Source organism: Trachypithecus francoisi, unplaced genomic scaffold (genome assembly GCF_009764315.1).
Source record: "Trachypithecus francoisi isolate TF-2019V2 unplaced genomic scaffold, Tfra_2.0 Lachesis_group20, whole genome shotgun sequence".
NCBI lineage: Eukaryota > Metazoa > Chordata > Mammalia > Primates > Cercopithecidae > Trachypithecus > Trachypithecus francoisi.
Genome location: NW_022681466.1, coordinates 16877897 through 16895141, shown reverse-complemented (window position 1 = coordinate 16895141; position 17245 = coordinate 16877897). Strand labels below are relative to the sequence as shown.

At 45.7% G+C, this 17245-nt stretch overlaps 1 non-coding gene and 1 pseudogene across 1 annotated transcript; both read left to right on the top strand.

Moving 5' to 3' along the window:
* The first annotated feature begins 9027 nt into the window (after window positions 1-9027).
* LOC117068163 lies at window positions 9028-9129 on the top strand. The gene has a single exon (XR_004431014.1). It is a non-coding gene; the product is annotated as a U6 spliceosomal RNA (small nuclear RNA).
* Window positions 9130-12279: 3150 nt separating this feature from the next.
* On the top strand, window positions 12280-12765 carry LOC117066581 (annotated as a pseudogene).
* The last annotated feature ends 4480 nt before the right edge of the window (window positions 12766-17245 follow it).

The window sequence follows — 17245 nt, the reverse complement described above, 5'->3', positions numbered from 1 at the left end:
TTCTTGCTATTAAAGTAATATATGGAAATAACATATGGATAATATACAGAAAAAATATGTGCAGAGTACAAATACAGGAGCCACGGAAAATATTTCCAAATGAATAATAAATAGTGACTGAGAAAGAATAGGACTGGCAAAGAACTGACTGTGAGGGAGGCAAGGACAGTTGGAAATCCCAGAAATAATGATGGTGATGGCAGTGTCATCTCTAACACGGGCTGAGTGTCATGTGCTAAGTTCTGTCCAATCACTTCACCAGCGTTAACACATTTAATCCTCAGGCAGCATGTGAAGTAAGCACTACCTACTATTATCTTACTGTGCAGGTGACACAATTGAGGCTCAAAGAAGTTAGGTTAGGCAAATCCTTTTAGCAGCAAAGGAAGCAGCTGACCTCGGCAGGGGATTACTTGAGAAAGCACCAGGTGCTGGGGCGGGGTGCAGTCGCTCACACCTGTAATCCCAACACTTTGGCAGGCCGAGGCGGGTGGATCACCTGAGGTCAGGAGTTTGAGACCAGCCTGGTTAACATGATGAAACCCCATCTCTATTAAAAATACAAAAAATTAGCCGAGCGTGGTGGTGGGCGCCTATAATCCCAGCTACTCTGGAGGCTGAGGCAGAAGAATCACTTGAACCCGGGAGGCGGAGGTTGCAGTCAGCTGAGACCCCACCACTGTACTCCAGCCTGGGCAACAACAGTGAAACTCCATGTCAAAAAACAAAAAAGAGAGAAAAGGCATCAGAAAAAGGGATGTGGACTCAGGTTTGTTCTTGGCTCAAAAAGCTTTTCCAAAATGTTGCCTGCTTGCAGTTTTTCCCGAATTTCTGAGGACAGACACACTTTCTCTAGCCCTGTAATCTTCTCAGATTTGAACTGGAAATCAGAAGAAGGACTGAGTACCAGCCTGCCCCTTTCACTCAGCAAACAGATTACTTCCCTGCAATCAGTAAACAACTACTTCTTATTATTCTCCTTCTCCTTCTTCTTCTTCTTTTTTTTGATGGAGTCTTGCTGCGACGCCTGGGCTGGAGGGCAGTGGCACCATCTCAGTTCACTGCAATCTCTGCTTCCCCGGGGTCAAGCGATTCTCTTGCCTCACCCTCCTGAGTAGCTGGGACTACAGGCATGTGCCACCATGCCCAGCTAATTTTTGTATTTTTAGTAGAGACAGAGGTTTCACCACATTGGCCAGGCTGGTCTCGAACTCCTGACCTCAAGTGATCTGCCCACCTTGGCCTCCTAAAGTGCAGGGATTACAGGCGTGAGCCACGATGCTCAGCCCAATAAACATCTTTTGCCTGCAGAGCTTGCCACATGTTCCAGGTTTTTCTGAGTTAGTAGGAGTCAGGCATTTCCTGAGTGACTTGGCCAGACAAGTGGATGTTAATGAGTGACTGATGAGAAAACATGGGAACAATTGCCCCGTTGGATGTCCCAGTGTGCAGGAGAAGCTGTGCTGATATCTGTGTTCAGGCCTCTTTGGAATGCCATTATGATTTTATGCACCAGGATGTATTATTGTATTGTAAGGGTTTTAGTTATCCTTAAGGGCTTGCAATTAATTTTCATTTGTCCTGGTCTTTTACAAGAGGGTTACAAATGGCTCCTTTTCTAGTGTTCTACAGAAGTCTTTCCTTTTAAAATAGTACCCTATGACACAGACACGTGGTCCTAGAACCTGTGTAATATATATATATTTTTGAGATGGAGTCTCGCTCTATCGCCCAGGCTGGAGTGCAGTGGCGTGATCTCGGCTCACTGCAAGCTCCGCCTCCCAGGTTCACCCCATTCTCCTGCCTCAGCCTCCGGAGTAGCTGGGACTACAGGCGCCCGCCACCACGCCTGGCTACATTTTTTGTATTTTTAGTAGAGATGGGATTTCACCGTGTTAGCCAGGATGGTCTTGATCTCCTGACCTCGTGATCCGCCCTCCTAGGCCTCCCAAAGCGCTGGGATTACAGGGGTGAGCCACCGCACCCGGCCGAGCCTGTGTAATTTTAGGCTGGAGTCCTGCTAGCACTGGAAAGCTTTGCCCTCATTATAAATGGTCAACTTGGCCTTCTGATTTCTAAGTTCATCTCTTGATGATTTTGGCAAGTATCAATAAATTATCTGGAGACTGCTCACTAACATAGGGGGACTGACATGATTTAAAATCCAGTCTCTTCACTTGAGGTTTGAGTGATCAACCAAAGTTTAACTGTCCTAAGAAGCTCTGCTTGAAAATCGTTTCCTGCCCGCGCATGGTGGCTCAAGCCTGTAATGCGAGAACTTGAGGAGGCCAAGGCTGGAGGATTGCTTAAGCCCAGAAGTTTGAGACTAGCCTCGGCAACACAGTGAGACTGTCTCTACAAAAGATAAAAAAAATCCTTTCCAGCATGTTCTCATCTTTCCTAATACTTGTTCTTGGTGGATGTTCTAAGAATGTCTATTAAATGAATTAATTGCCATTATGTGATTTACCTCCTCTGTAGATTATAAAAAGAAGGCTTTTCCCAGCCAGGCACAGTGGTGCACCTGTAATCCCAGCACTTTGGGAGGCCAAGGCGGGCTAATAACTTGAGCCCAGGAGTTCGAGACTAGCCTGGGCAAAATAGTGAGACCCTGTCTCTACAAAAAAAAAAAAAAAAAATTAGTCAGGTGTGGTGGCACACACCTGTAGTCTGTAGTCTCAGGTACTCTAGAGGCTGAGGTGGGAGGATTGCTTGATCCCAGGAGGCAAAGGTTGCAGCGCACTCCAACCACCACTGCACTCCAACTTGGGTGGCAGCATAAGACTCTGTCTCAAAAAAAAAAAAAAAAACTTTTCTGGGAGGTTGCAGTGAGCCATGATTGTGCCACTGCCCTCCAGCCTAGGGAACAGAGCAAGACCTCTGTCTCAAAAAAAGGCTTTTTGCCACTGTTGAATCTTCCACAGCTCCTAGCACATACGGGTGCTGGCTTGCTTTTCTCATTTGCTTGCTTGCTTGTATGACCAAATGCCTCCAGCCACCCTGTGACCTGGGATACATTTGAGTTCTCATTTATCCCAAACTGAGAGGCATCCCAGGCTGGTCTTGGTTGACCCAGAAGAGTCTGTCCAAAGGAGCAAATTATCTCCCCATGAGGATTATTCTATTTATTTCCTCAGGATTGGGTCTGGTTGGAATCTAGCCAGGAACTCAGATGGTCCAAGACAGATTTGAGTTAGATATTCACACCCAGCTGATTCTGCCTGCCCAGGGAACAGGAGCATCTGTCAGGTGCCAGGAAAGTCAATGACAGATGTCTCCCTGTGGGTGCAGGGAGAGCTTCTGCAACTTCAGCCGAGGGAGATTCCCCAAGTGACAGCACTGCCGCCGCCCCCATTTACATTTTGATCTAATTTCTGCATGTGATATCGGAACTGATATTCTTCTGGTGGCAAGGGAATAAAGCAATGACAAGCCTGAATCATCTTCATGTGCTCATCAGCAGAAATCATGTTTTTCTACTGCTGGGATTGCCTACTAATAGAAGGGCAGGGTTTTCCCCTCCATGGGTTTCAGGCAATGGAATGTCCTGCTGCCTCCTCAAATTAGCTTCAAATGCCACTGGGAGCAGCAAAAGAAGCCTGGGCCGCGTGTCTGGTTCATAAATTATTTGCTAGCTCCTGTGGTATCCTTTTTTTTTTTTTTTCTTGAGCGTTTTTGTGCTTGATCCATAGGTTTCTGATGCAGCTTGCTTGAGAATCAAGATCTTTCAATGCTGGAAGATCTAATAATTTCTAGGGCCAGCAAGCATTTATTTGAAGAATTTTCTGCAGGGCTGGCAGGCATGAGAAATGCCTCTTTCATGCAGTGGGGAATTAAGGTCTCTGAACTTGCAGTGCCTGAATTCAAGAAGCAGGTAGAAATGCTCACAGTTTGGGATGTAGCTTTGTGTACTGTGGCCCAGGGCGAGCTAATCCAAGTTTAAGTGCCTCCTCTGCCCCCCCTCCTTATTAGCTGTGTCACATTGGATGAGTCACTTCATGCCACTGAGCCACATTTGTTCATGCATCATATGGTCACTGAGCATCCAAAGCGCATGAAACGGAGGAAGGAGTTTACTGAGCATCTGCTCTGCCCCTGGCACTGTGGCAACTGTTTTTTCATAGTTTTCTTTTCTGTAAAATGTAGTTGATATTATACCTCCTCTTTGTCCCCCCGGGATTTCCATAAGATTCAAAACAAGATAACGTGGGAAAGTACATTGGGAGCAGCAAAGCATATAACCATGTAGAGGCCTGTTACCTTTGCCTTAATTCAGATTTTCCACATTCTCTCACTCTTCCAAGTATGTACAAGCTTGTTTGGGTGTGGCTTTGTGGGGCTGCTTATTCACCATACCCCATCTAAGTTCAGTGTAGACACACAGCTGGGAGTGTAGTATTTCCTTCTGAACCCATGCCCCTAGGTGCACGTGTCATCTTGCAATGTACAACACCAGTGAGAACACCAGCTTCCCACATGCTGCAGAAGACTGAGGCTGAAATGGGTATGAGTCACGTGAAGTTGAAGGGCTGGGTTTGGTACCTTTGTGCTGTTCATTCCCATGTTGTCAGAGATAAGATCTGAGTGATTAGATGAAACTTGGTCTCCTGCAGCAAAAAGAGCGTGGGCTCAGGAGTCAGACTTACCCATCCAGGCCTCTTTGCTCTGCCAGTTACTAGTTGTATAAAGATGGCTTGACTCAGCTTGGGCAAAAAGGAGAATGTAGTGGTAGGATCCTAGGGAATCTAGAATAAGGGATAACTGGAATGAGGACTAAAATGTCCCCAGGATACTTTCTCCTGGTTTTGTTTGTCCCTCTCCCCACATGTTGGCTTTATTCTTTCAGCCCAGCTTTTTCCCCAGAGAGGGGATCATGGCTTTTGGTGTCTCTCGTGTCTCATGGATCTAGCTTCACTATCAAAGAAGGCCTGGCTTCTTCCCTCAATTCCAGTTTCAAAAATCCTGGGGCTGAGTGTGGTGGTTTTTGTTTGTGATCCTAGTGCTTTGGGATCCGAGGTGGGAGGATTGCTTGAACCCAGGAGTCCAAAGCTGCAGTAAGCTGTGATTGTGCCACTGCACTCCAGCCTGGGTGACAGAGTGAGTCCCTGTCTCAAAAACAAAACAAAACATAGGTTGGACACAGTGGTTCACGCCTGTAATCCCAGCACTTTGGGTGGCCAAGGTGGGTGGATCATGAGGTCAGGAGATCGAGACCACCCTGGCTAACACAGTGAAACCCATCTCTACTAAAAATACAAAAAATTAGTGGGACGTAGTTGCAGGCATCTGTAGTCCCAACTACTCGGGAGGCTGAGGCAAGAGAATGGCGTGGACCCAGGAGGCGGAGCTTGCAGTGAGCTGAGATCGCACCACTGCACTCCAGCCTGGGCAACAGAGCAAGACTCCGTCTCAAAAAACAACAACAACAGCAACAACAACAAAAAACCAAAACAACAACAACAAAAAAAGCAAACTTATCTGAATAATATTATTACAGAACTGAAAAAATAAAACAAAAATACTAGCATAAGTATATAAGAACATAATCTAATGTGAAATTTTTCTGTTTTATGTAAATTATGCTTAAAGCTAATAAAGGTGAAATGTAGAAAATTATAAAGAATTTAAGAAATAAATCAGGAATTTCAAGCTATAATAAACCAATATATTAAAATAGATATCATTATATATGCAATTTATAATATATGAGTATGTGCAATTAATCAGTTTTTCCTTTATATTTATAGAAATAGCTGAATGACACCCAAAAAGCATCTCTCTCTGTGTTCTGGAGGAAGAAAGTTATCATAAGCAGAAATTATAATAACTTTGAATGCTGTCTCCTAAATGGCCAAGGTAACAGTTTCTTGATCACAAACCAAGCCGGCATTTACAGGTACTGTGAAAGACTAGATCAGGCCTTGGCAACTGAGTGCCATATGGCTCTTAGAAAGAACTGAAGGATATAGTTCAAGGCTTAAACCAGCCCTGCTCAAATTTACCTCTGAAAAGCAACCAAAATTGAGGCCCCATCATTTGAGGTCTGGCCAAATGGCCTTGCTGCCTGTCTGTCCACCTCCCTGTATCTTCTTGTAGTTCCCATCTACTTATTAGGGTCATGGTAATAATGGTCAAATTATCTAGCCACATGCCTAAGTAGGTACTCAATAAACATTGCTTCACTTTCTTTCTCCTATGGCTCCACACATCTTTTTTAAAAAAATCATGAGCACACAAACAAAGTTGGCTGTAGACATTTCATTGTAAGAGCCAGCTACATGTCTCAAATATTGGCTGTGGTACTCTCTGATTTGTTTTAAATTTGCCCAGAGGATCCCACAGTGATTCTCGATTTGATCTGAGCAAGCACAATTTGAAATATATCTTAGTGTTCTAAATGCTTTCCTGGCCCATAAGGAATCAGGCAGGCTACAGCATGTTTAGATAGAGTCACATCTAACCCATGAACATATATAAAGTGCTTATATCGTTATCTTGTGTTACACAGACACAGGGACAAAATTATAGTGTATGGTATGCCAAAGGCTCAAAATAGCAGGACAGTTATTTAAATTGTAGTTTGGAATTCCTCAAATCACTACCTTTTCCTAAGAAGTCCATATCCTTATGACATTGTAAGCCCAATAAAGAAAGGAGGAAATATAGTGTCTCTCATCTGAATGTGCAGACTCCATCATATGGCAGAACATTTGTAACTAGCCATGTGACTTGGGGCAAATCACTTTATTTCTTCAATCTGAAAAACATTTGCATACCTACCTCATATAAGGCTTTGAGATGGACTTCTGGGGGATGACTCAGACATGCCTTTAAAGAGAAGGGCCTGCTGGGTATGGACTTTCAGTAGAGTTAAGTACAGAATCTGCAATAGTTCTAGAAGCAAAATGGTATGTTCAGGAATGGGGATAAGCAAGTGGTCTGATCTGGTTCAAGTACATGGGACATGCAGAGAGGGACTAAGGTTGTTGAGGGGCTATTTATCGGATGTAGAGGTCATAAGAGGGGAGGCATCACAGATGTGGAGCCTAGATGACTTGGAAAATGGGTTGCCCTTTTTAAATTTAATTTTTTTTTTTTTTTTGAGACAGAGTCTCTCTCTGTCACGCAGGCTGGAGTGCCATCTTGGCTCACTGCAACCTCCTCCTCCCGGATTCAAGTGATTCTCCTGCCTCAGCCTCTTGAGTAGCTAGGATTACAGGCACCCACCACCAAATTAGCCTGGCTAATTTTTGTATTTTTAGTAGAGATGGGGTTTCACCATATTGGCCAAGTTGGTCTTGAACTCCTGATCTCAGGCGATCCGCCCACCTCAGCCTCCCAAAGTGCTGAGATTACAGGCACGAGCCACTGTGCCTGGCCAGCTTTGGTTTTAAATGTACATCCTAGGTTTTAAGATTCTAGTTGGACATTCAGCTGGAGAGTCCAGAAGGTAGCTGAAATGTGGGATTGGATCTTGGGAGTGTTTCAGTGGACATATAGATCTGAGAGCTGCTGAAAGCGAAAGTTGAACCTGATTGGATCTACTTACTGGGATGTAGGTTCAGTTAATGCAATCATGATATCCAAATAATGGTAGGCTTAAACCAGACAGAGGGTATTTTTTTCTCTCTCTCTCTCTTTTTTTTTTTTTTTTTTTGAGATGACATCTCACTCTGTTGCCCAGGCTGGAGTGCAGTGGCACAATCTCGGCTCACTGCAACCTCTGCCTCCCGGGTTTAAGCAATTGTCTAATTCTCTGCCTCAGCCTCCTGAGTAGCTGGGATTACAGGTGCCCACCACCACACCTGGCTAATTTTTGTATTTGTAGTAGAGACGGGGTTTCACCATCTTGGCCAGGCTGGTCTTGAACTCCTGACCTCATGATCCACCCGCCTCAGGCTCCCAACGTGCTGGGATTACAGGCATGAGCCACTGCACCTGGCCTTTTTTTTCTCTTTCACATAATTCAAGAGTAAGCAGTTGGCCGGGCGCGGTGGCTCAAGCCTGTAATCCCAGCACTTTGGGAGGCCGAGACGGGCGGATCACGAGGTCAGGAGATCGAGACCATCCTGGCTAACACGGTGAAACCCCGTCTCTACTAAAAAAAAAATACAAAAAAAAAATTAGCCGGGCGAGATGGCGGGCGCCTGTAGTCCCAGCTACTCGGGAGGCTGAGGCGAGAGAATGGCGTAAACCCGGGAGGCGGAGCTTGCAGTGAGCTGAGATCCGGCCACTGCACTCCAGCCTGGGCGACAGAGCGAGACTCCGTCTCAAAAAAAAAAAAAAAAAAAAAAAAAAAAAAAAAAAAGAGTAAGCAGTCTAGGGTTGGTATGGTGGCTCTGGGACGTCAGAGACTCAGATTCCTCCTATCTTTTTGCCTCACCAAGCCCAGGGAAATACCTTTGCTCACATTGTCCAAGATGGCTTAACACTACTGTAACTGTACTTCCAGGCAGTGGGAAGGAGAAAACGAGTTAAAAGTATGGCCTGGGCCGGGCACGGTGGCTCAAGCCTGTAATCCCAGCACTTTGGGAGGCCGAGACGGGCGGATCACGAGGTCAGGAGATCGAGACCATCCTGGCTAACACTGTGAAACCCCGTCTCTACTAAAAAATACAAAAAACTAGCCAGGCGAGGTGGCGGGCGCCTATAGTCCCAGCTACTCGGGAGGCTGAGGCAGGAGAATGGCATGAACCCGGGAGGCGGAGCTTGCAGTGAGCTGAGATCCGGCCACTGCACTCCAGCCCGGGCGACAGAGTGAGACTCCGTCTCAAAAAAAAAAAAAAAAAAGTATGCCCTGGAAGTACTATAGGACTAGAACCCTGGTCTTCAGCTGAATTCATGCCAAACCCACAATAAGGATTACATTTCCAGCCTCCCTTACAGATAAGTGGCCAATCAGAGGTGAGCCAAATACACATGAGCAACTTCTAGATCCATTCTACAAACATCTTTTGAATATCACTATGTCCTTCCATACTGAGTCACAGAGAACAGTGCTGTGAAAGCCAAAGGAAAGAAGAGCACTTGCTTCAGCAGCACATTTACTAAAATTGGAACCATATAGGAAGATTAGCACGTCCCCTGTGCAAGGATGATGTGCAAATTCGTGAAATGTTCCATATTTTTTTAAAAAGGGCAGGTGCAGTGGCTCATGCCTGTACTCCCAGCACTTTGGGAGGCTGAGGTTCAAGAACAGCCTGGTCAACATAGCAAGACCTCATCTCTATAAAAATTTTTTTAATAACAAGAGGCTTCTGAAGGAGGGGTTTCACAATATTACAGACAGATCAAGGAGGAGGAGAACTGAAGACACGAGGGCAGTGCTTCTCAACCAGGGCCTATTTTGCCACTTCCAAGGGACATCTGGCCATGTCTGGAGATATTTTTGGTTTGTGATGACTATGAAGGGAAATGTGTGTGCTTCTAGCATCTAGAAATTAGAGGCCACGGGTGCTGCTAAACACTCTGCAATGCACAGGAAAACCCCCAATAACAAAGAATAATCCTGGCCCAAAATAGCAATTGTGCTGAGGTTGAAAAACCCTGCATTAGGAGATTAGGACAGGCCAGGCCTGGTGACTCATGCCTGTAATCCCAGCATTTTGGGAGGCCAAGACAGGCAGATCACTTGAGGTCAGGAGATCGAGACCAGCCTGGCCAACATGGTGAAAACCCATCTCTACCAAAAATACAAAAATTAGCCAGGCTTGGTGGCATGCACCTGTAATCCCAGCTACTAGGGAGGCTGAGGCCAGAGAATTGCTTGAACCCGGGAGACAGAGGTTACAGTGAGCCAAGATCACGCCACTGCACTCCAGCCTGGGCAAAAGAGCCAGACTCTGTCTAAAAAAAAAAAAAAAAAAAATCCAGGCCGGGCGCAGTGGCTCAAGCCTGTAATCCCAGCACTTTGGGAGGCTGAGACGGGCGAATCACAAGGTCAGGAGATCGAGACTATCCCGGCTAACACGGTGAAACCCCGTCTCTACTAAAGAATACAAAAAACTAGCCGGGCGAGGTGGCGGGTGCCTGTAGTCCCAGCTACTCGGGAGGCTGAGGCAGGAGAATGGCGTAAACCCAGGAGGCGGAGCTTGCAGTGAGCTGAGATCTGGCCATTGCACTCCAGCCCGGGCGACAGAGCCAGACTCCATCTCAAAAAAAAAAAAAAGAAAAAAAAAAAATCCTGAAGCCCAGGTCACATCCAGGCCAATTAACTCAGAATATCTCAGGGTGAGACCCAGGCATCAGTATTTTTAAAAGATGCTAAGTGATTCCAATGCACAGCAAAATTTCAGAACTATTGGATCAGGAGGTAACTGGTAAACCCTCTGAGAGGGAAGTTTTGACAATTACTGGCACACAGAGGGTTCTTGACAACTATCTGTTGAGTAAGCGAATACACAAATGAATAACACCACGAGGATAGAAGCAAATAGTCAGTGGTTGAGGAAATAAGTTGGAAGTGGAGGTTGGGGGAGAGCTTTAAGTACAGATTACTCTTCCCTAAATTCGGTTGTATCAGGAAAAAGAGAAGGGGTAGCACACTGAGGGAGAAGCAGATATGAAACATATTTTCTGTATTTTTATTTTATTTTATTATTTTATGAGACAGGGTCTCACTCTGTCACCCAGGCTGGAGTGCAGTGGCACAATCACAGCTCACTGCAGCCTCAACCTTCTGGGCTCAGGTGATCCTCCCAACTCAGACTCCTGAGTAGCTAGGACGACAGGTGCCCACCACCACACCACACCCAGCTAATTTTCATATTTCTTAGAGATGTGATTTCACCATGTTGCCTTGGATGGTCTCGAACTCCTGTACTCAAGCAATTCACCTGCCTCAACCTCCCAAAGTGCTAGGATTACATATGTGAGCCACTGCGCCCAACCGGGAAAAGATTTTCTATTTTTAGGTTGATGCAGACTTGAACATGTTTGTGGGAAAAGGGTAAGAAGTAAGGAGAGAGAAAAAGGGTAAGAACATGAGGGATAAGAGGAGTCATCAGTGGAGGGGATGAGATGAGGCTTGTGCTTTCTGCAGGGGAAGAGATGCTCCTAGAGACAGAAGGTTAAGATATGGACTAATCTAAGATAAAGGTGAAGGTGATCACAGGGTGGGGGTGGGGTCTTGAATGACCTCCATCTTCCCCATAAGTAGAAAATGAGGTCTTATAATAAGTGTGGCAGGGGTGGATTTTGGGCTTGAGGGAGTTGAGAAGTCTTAGGTAACACTGTACAGAAAGCCATCGTCAAAAAGAGCCCAGGCCAGGCGCGGTGGCTCATGCCTGTAATCCCAGAATTTTGGGAGGCCGAAGTGGGTGGATCACCTGAGGTCAGAAGTTCAAGACCAGCCTGGCCAACATGATAACCACCCCCCCCCACCAAAAATACAAAAAATTAACCAGGCATGGTGGCGGGTGCCTGTAATACCAGCTACTCGGGAGGCTGAGGCAGGAGAATCACTCGGGAGGCAGAGGTTGCAGTGAGCCAGTTGCAGTGAGCTGAGATCATACCATTGCACTCCAGCCTGGGCAATAAGAGGGAAACTCTGTCTAAAACAAACAAACAAACAAACAAAAGAGCCCAAGTGGAGCCCAGGTGAAGTTTGGAATTGTGAATCTATACTGGGTCAAACCAGCATGACCTTGGAACTTTCTCCAGCAATATCCTGAAGTGTAGGAGGGGAGAAACAGGGCAATAGGAGCCAGCTGGGGCTGGGAAAACATGGACAGTAGAAAACCAGCGAAGAGAAGAAATCCTTGTCATTTATGAGCAAATTTCAAAATGGCTGAACATGAAGTCTAAGCCAGGAGGAGATATGAGTGAAATGGAAGAGTGCTGATAACTGGAGAGAAGAGCATAGATGAATGACTTAGAGACACCATGAAATGTTCAGTGGTGGGCTGGGCCTGGTGGCTCACACCTATAATAATCCCAGCACTTTGAGAGGTCGAGGCGGGTAGATTACCTGAGGTCGGATTACCTGAGGTCGGGAGTTTGAGACCAGTCTGACAAACATGGAGAAGCCCCGTCTCTACTAAAAAAAAAATACAAAATTAGCCGGGCATGGTGGCACATGCCTGTAATTCCAGCTACTTGAGAGGCTGAGGCAGGAGAATCGCTTGAACCTGGGAGGCAGAGGTTGCGGTGAGCCGAGATCGTGCCATTGCACTCCAGCCTGGGCAACAAGAGCTAAAAACACTTCGTCTCAAAAAAAAGAGAGAGAGAAATGTTCAGTGGTGGAGAAAAAGAAGAATACTTCCAGTTCTAGATGCTTTGGGAGCCACAGCTTAAGGTGCCGACATGGCCAAGTCCAAGAACCACAGCACACACAACCAGTCCCAAAAAAGGCACAGAAATGGTATCAAGAAACCCCAATCACAAAGATATGAATCTCTTAAGGGGATGGACCCCAAGTTCCCGAGGAACATGTGCTTTGCCAAGAAGCAAAACAAAAGGGGCCTAAAGAAGATACAGGCCAACAGTGACAAGGTCATAAGTGCACGTGCTGAGGCGATCAAGGCCCTCGTAAAGCCCAAGGAGGTTAAGCCCAAGATCCCAAAGGGTGTCAGCTGCAAGCTCGATCGGCTTGCCTACATTGCCTACCCCTAGCTTGGGAAGCGGGCTCGTGCCCACATTGCCAAAGGGCTCAGGCTGTGCTGGCCAAAGGCCAAGGCCAAGGATCAAACCAAGGCCCAGGCTGCAGCTCCAGCTTCAGTTCAAGCTCAGGCTCCCAAAGGTGCCCAGGCCCCTACAAAGACTTAGATATTTCTGTCTGCCAATACGAGGACAGAAGGACTGGTGTGATCCCCGCTGGGCTACCATCTACATGGGGCTGGGGTCCTCCTGTGCTATTTGTGCAAATAAACCTGAGACAGGAAAAATAAAAAGAAAAGAAAAAGAAGAATAAGTTGTGTCAGAGGGAATTTCATAGAATAAGATTTAGAAGTCGAGCCACTTTAAATAATGATAGAATCTAATGTGTGGGTAGGATTATATTATCTCTTGAACCCTTTCCAACTCTAAAACTCTATGAGAAATATGAGTGAGTGAATACTGCACTTACATCCAAATTTCCAAGTGGCTGATAGTGTGACCCCAATTGATCCTTGTTACATATGAAGTCCCATCAAGTCCAAGTCCATGGGAACAGACTTGGACTATTTTAGGAATTTCTGCATGTGTTCAATGATAAGGATAATCAATCACTATTGGACCTCTACGTCTTTCAAAAAAAAATTTTTTTTTTTTGAGACAGGATCTCACTCTGTTACCTAGGCTGGAGGCAGTGGTGACATCATAGCTCTCTGCAGCCTCAAACTCCTGGCTCAACCAATTCTCCAGCCTCAGCCTCCTAAATAGCTGGAACTACAGACTTGAGCCACATGCCCAGCTAATTTTTAATTTTTTTGTAGAGATGGGGGTTCTTACTGTGTTGCCCAACCTGGTCTTGAACTCCTGGCCTCGGGGGATCCTCCTGCCTCAGCCTCCCAAAGTGCTAAGAATGGCCGGGTGTGGTGGTTCATACCTGTAATCCCACCACTTTGGGAGGCCAAGGTGGTTGGATCCCTTAAGCCCAGGAGTTTGAGACCAGCCTGGGCAACATGGACTCCATCTCTACAAAAATTACAAAAATTAGCTGGGCTTGGTGGCCCATGCCTGTAGTCCCAATTACTCAGGAGTCTGAGGGAGGAGGATTGCTTGAGCCCGGGAGGTTGAGGTTGCAGTGAGCCATGATTGTGCCACTGCACTCCAGCCTGAGACAGAGCGAGACTCTGTCTCTAAATAAATAAATAAATAAATAAATAATAAAACAAAGTGCTGGAATCACAGGCATGAGCCACCATGCCCAGCAAAACTTTTAATATAAATTCTAGTCTCACCAGTATTTGAGAGTAGACTATGGAAGTTAGGTAAGATCAGAGTCTGTGTCATGTAAAAGCAAATGTATGACAAAGAAGAAAAAAAAATCTTTGCTTCACATGTATCCATGTGATAGAGGTTTATCCTCACTTCCCCCTTTCCCCTCCCTCAGTCAATTTGCAATAATAATAATAAAAGGTAAAATGGCAATGTCGTGGAACAAATTACTTTGTTTGAAAGACGGAACTGCAGGTTGGTGTTTATGGGGGGACTCAGACTTGGCATGGTATTGTGAGGCAAAGAGGATGCTTGTTAGGAACTTGTGATCATTATTGAACCGGGCAGGGGAACCTGGGCCCCTGAACTCTGTCTCTTTATACTGCATTTTGAAAGCAGCGCTTGGCTTTCTAATTGCCCCATATGCTGGTTTTATTTGGTGGCTCAGCTGGGTGGAGTGAACTCTGGGAAGAGATGCATTCATTTTTAGTTACCTCGCCAGATTGCTAATTTTCACTCTGGAGGCATAAATCACCATAAATTACTGTAATCCCAAGACGAAGGGGCTGCTATTCTGGCACAAGGGCAGCAGCTATTGGTACCGCCAAAGCTGTTCTACCTGAGAGCTGGGGAAAGAGTTGCATATGGCTGGTTCTGCCAGGACACTCTTAGATTTGGGGTGGAGGGTGTGCTGGGAACCCATTCTCCTTTACCTGGGAGAAATGGGGATCCTGGAGGAGCAGCTTCTTCTGTGTTAGTGGCAAGCCTGTGGCTTAAGACAGAGCTTTGGCCCCGGGCTCACTGCACAGCCCACACTGCACAGCTGTTGACATGTTTGACTTGCAAACAGAACATCAATAGAACTTCAGTTCCTCTTCTCTCATCTTTTCCCATCAACTCATTACTTGGTTTGGCTTGGTTTTTGTTTTTGCATTTCTCCTGAGGAAATCCTTATTAATTTCTGAAGAAATTACCTCAGACAGAAACCAGAGGCTACAAAAATCCCTTGTCCCCTGGAGCAGAGGCTAAATATCATTAGGGAGGGAGAAAAAAAAACAAAAAAAAAACCCAGTGTAACTTGTCACTTTGTCATTCATACTCATAATATTGATTAAAATTATTTTCTTTGGCCTCCCAAAGTGCTGGGATTGCAGGTATGAGCCACCATGCCTGGCCAATGTTTTTTTTGTTTTGTTTTGTTTTGGAGACGGAGTCTTGCTCCATCACCCAGGCTGGACAGGCTGGAGGACAGTGATATGATCTTGGCTCACTGCAACCTAGGACTCATGGGTTCAAGCAATTCTCCTGCCTCAGCTTCCCAAGTAGCTGGGATTACAGGTGCACACCACCATGCCCAGCTAATTTTTGTATTTTTAGTAGAGACAAGGTTTCACCATGTTTGGCCAGGCTTATCTTGAACTCCTGACCTCAAGTGATCCACCCGCCTCAGCCTCCCAAAGTGCTGGGATTACAGGTGTGCGCTCAGCCTATTTTTTGTTTTTTTTTTTTGGAGACAGAGTCTCATTCTGTCGCCCAGGCTGGAGTGCAGTGGCATGATCTCAGCTCACTGCAAACTCCACCTCTCAGGTTCAAGGGATTCTCCTGCCTTAGCCTCCTGAGTAGCTGGGATTCCAGATGCCCACCATCACGCCTGGCTAATATTGGTATTTTAAAGTAGAGACTTGGTTTCACCAGGTTAGCTAGGTTGGTCTTGAACGCCTGACCTCAGGTGATCCGCCTGCCTTGGCCTCCTAAAGCGCTGAGATTACAGGGGTGAGCCACTGTGCCTGGCCCAATGTTTCTCTTTTTAAATAAAATAAACATAAACTAAGTATAAAAAATACCAACTAGATCTGAATCAAGGTCACTTAAAAGATGAATAACTGGCTCGGTGGCTCATGCCTGTAATCCCAGCACTTTGGGAGTCTGAGGCAGGGGGATCACAAGGTCAGGAGATCAAGACCATCCTGGCTAACATGGGAAACCCCGTCTCTACTAAAAATACAAAAAATTAGCCGAGCGTGGTGGCGGGCACCTGTAATCCCAGCTACTTGGGAGGCTGAGGCAGGAGAATAGTGTGAACCCGGGAGGCGGAGCTTGCAGTGAGCCGAGATCATGCCACTGCACTCCAGCCTGGGTGACAGAGCGAGATGCCATCTGAAAGAAAAGAAATAAAGGAAAAGAAAAGAAAGAAAGGAAAGGAAAGGAAAGGAAAGGAAGGAGGGAGGGAGGAAGGAAAGAAAGAAAGATGAATAACTAATAAATAAATATGAAAAAATTCCTTACCATTTCCACAGAAGGTGGAGCGGCCGAGATGGGGGAATAACTTTTTCTTGACAAGTTCACATCATAATGGTGTCCGGGTACCTGCCTTTGTGTTTGTGTTTGTGTTTGTGTTTGCCTGACATTTTAAAGAGTCTTAAAACGCAAAAGAAAGGGGAAACCTGACTATACCAAAAAAAAAAAAAAATCTGCTTAGGAGGAACACTTTTTTTTTCCCCCTAATAGTATAAAGCGTTGGAGAATTTAGAATCTAAAGCATCTGTTATTGCTGATGGCAGGTTGATGGCCTAAGAAGAGAGGGAATTATAGGTCAGGAATGTTTTGCGCAAAAGTGAGGCTGCGCTTGGGCATTAGAAAATAAGGCAGACAAATAACAGATTGCAACAGGATAAACTGCCCTGTGAAGTGGACTTGTCCCCCAATCCCAACCTGCCTGCCCTCAGATGACGGGAAACAGACCAGCTTTTCTTTTTTTTCTGTCTTCCAATCACCTGCCCTCATGTTTAGGCAGCAGAGATCTAAGTTATAAACACAGCTCTGCCAGGAGATCCCTTGGCTGAGAATGGCATTTAGAGTATTCTAGTTCTTCCTTGATGTTTTTCACTTTCAGACCTCCTATCCTTTTTAGAACCTGCCACAGTGCCTGGTCACAAGGTTGATGTTTAATACAAATTCAATAAGTTGGTCCAAATTTGGAGATGAATTCTGGGGAAAAGTCAAACAGTGAAAAATAAGGAATTTTACTTTCTCTGGGGCTCCCAGGCTCTCTGGTTGGGTCAGGGCCCAAGTGGAGCAGGGAAGAAGGGGCCACTCTTTCTGAAGTCTCCCTGCGTGAATGAAAATAACAGTTGAGTGGCAGTCACATACTTAGAAGCAAATCATTCTGATTTTGTCTTCTAGAGCAGAGATGTCTCCCCTAAGATCCATTTTACCCCAGCAGAAAAAGCCAGGGTTGTCTGGGTTGTAGCAACACTGTTTTGTCAGAAAGCCCTATGATTTTTCTCGCAAACTTCCCTAAGGATGCTATCTTTCAGCTACACATACTTAGATTATTTCTTTTCCCTCACCAACTCAATCTTATGTTGCTAAGGGGTTCAGTACT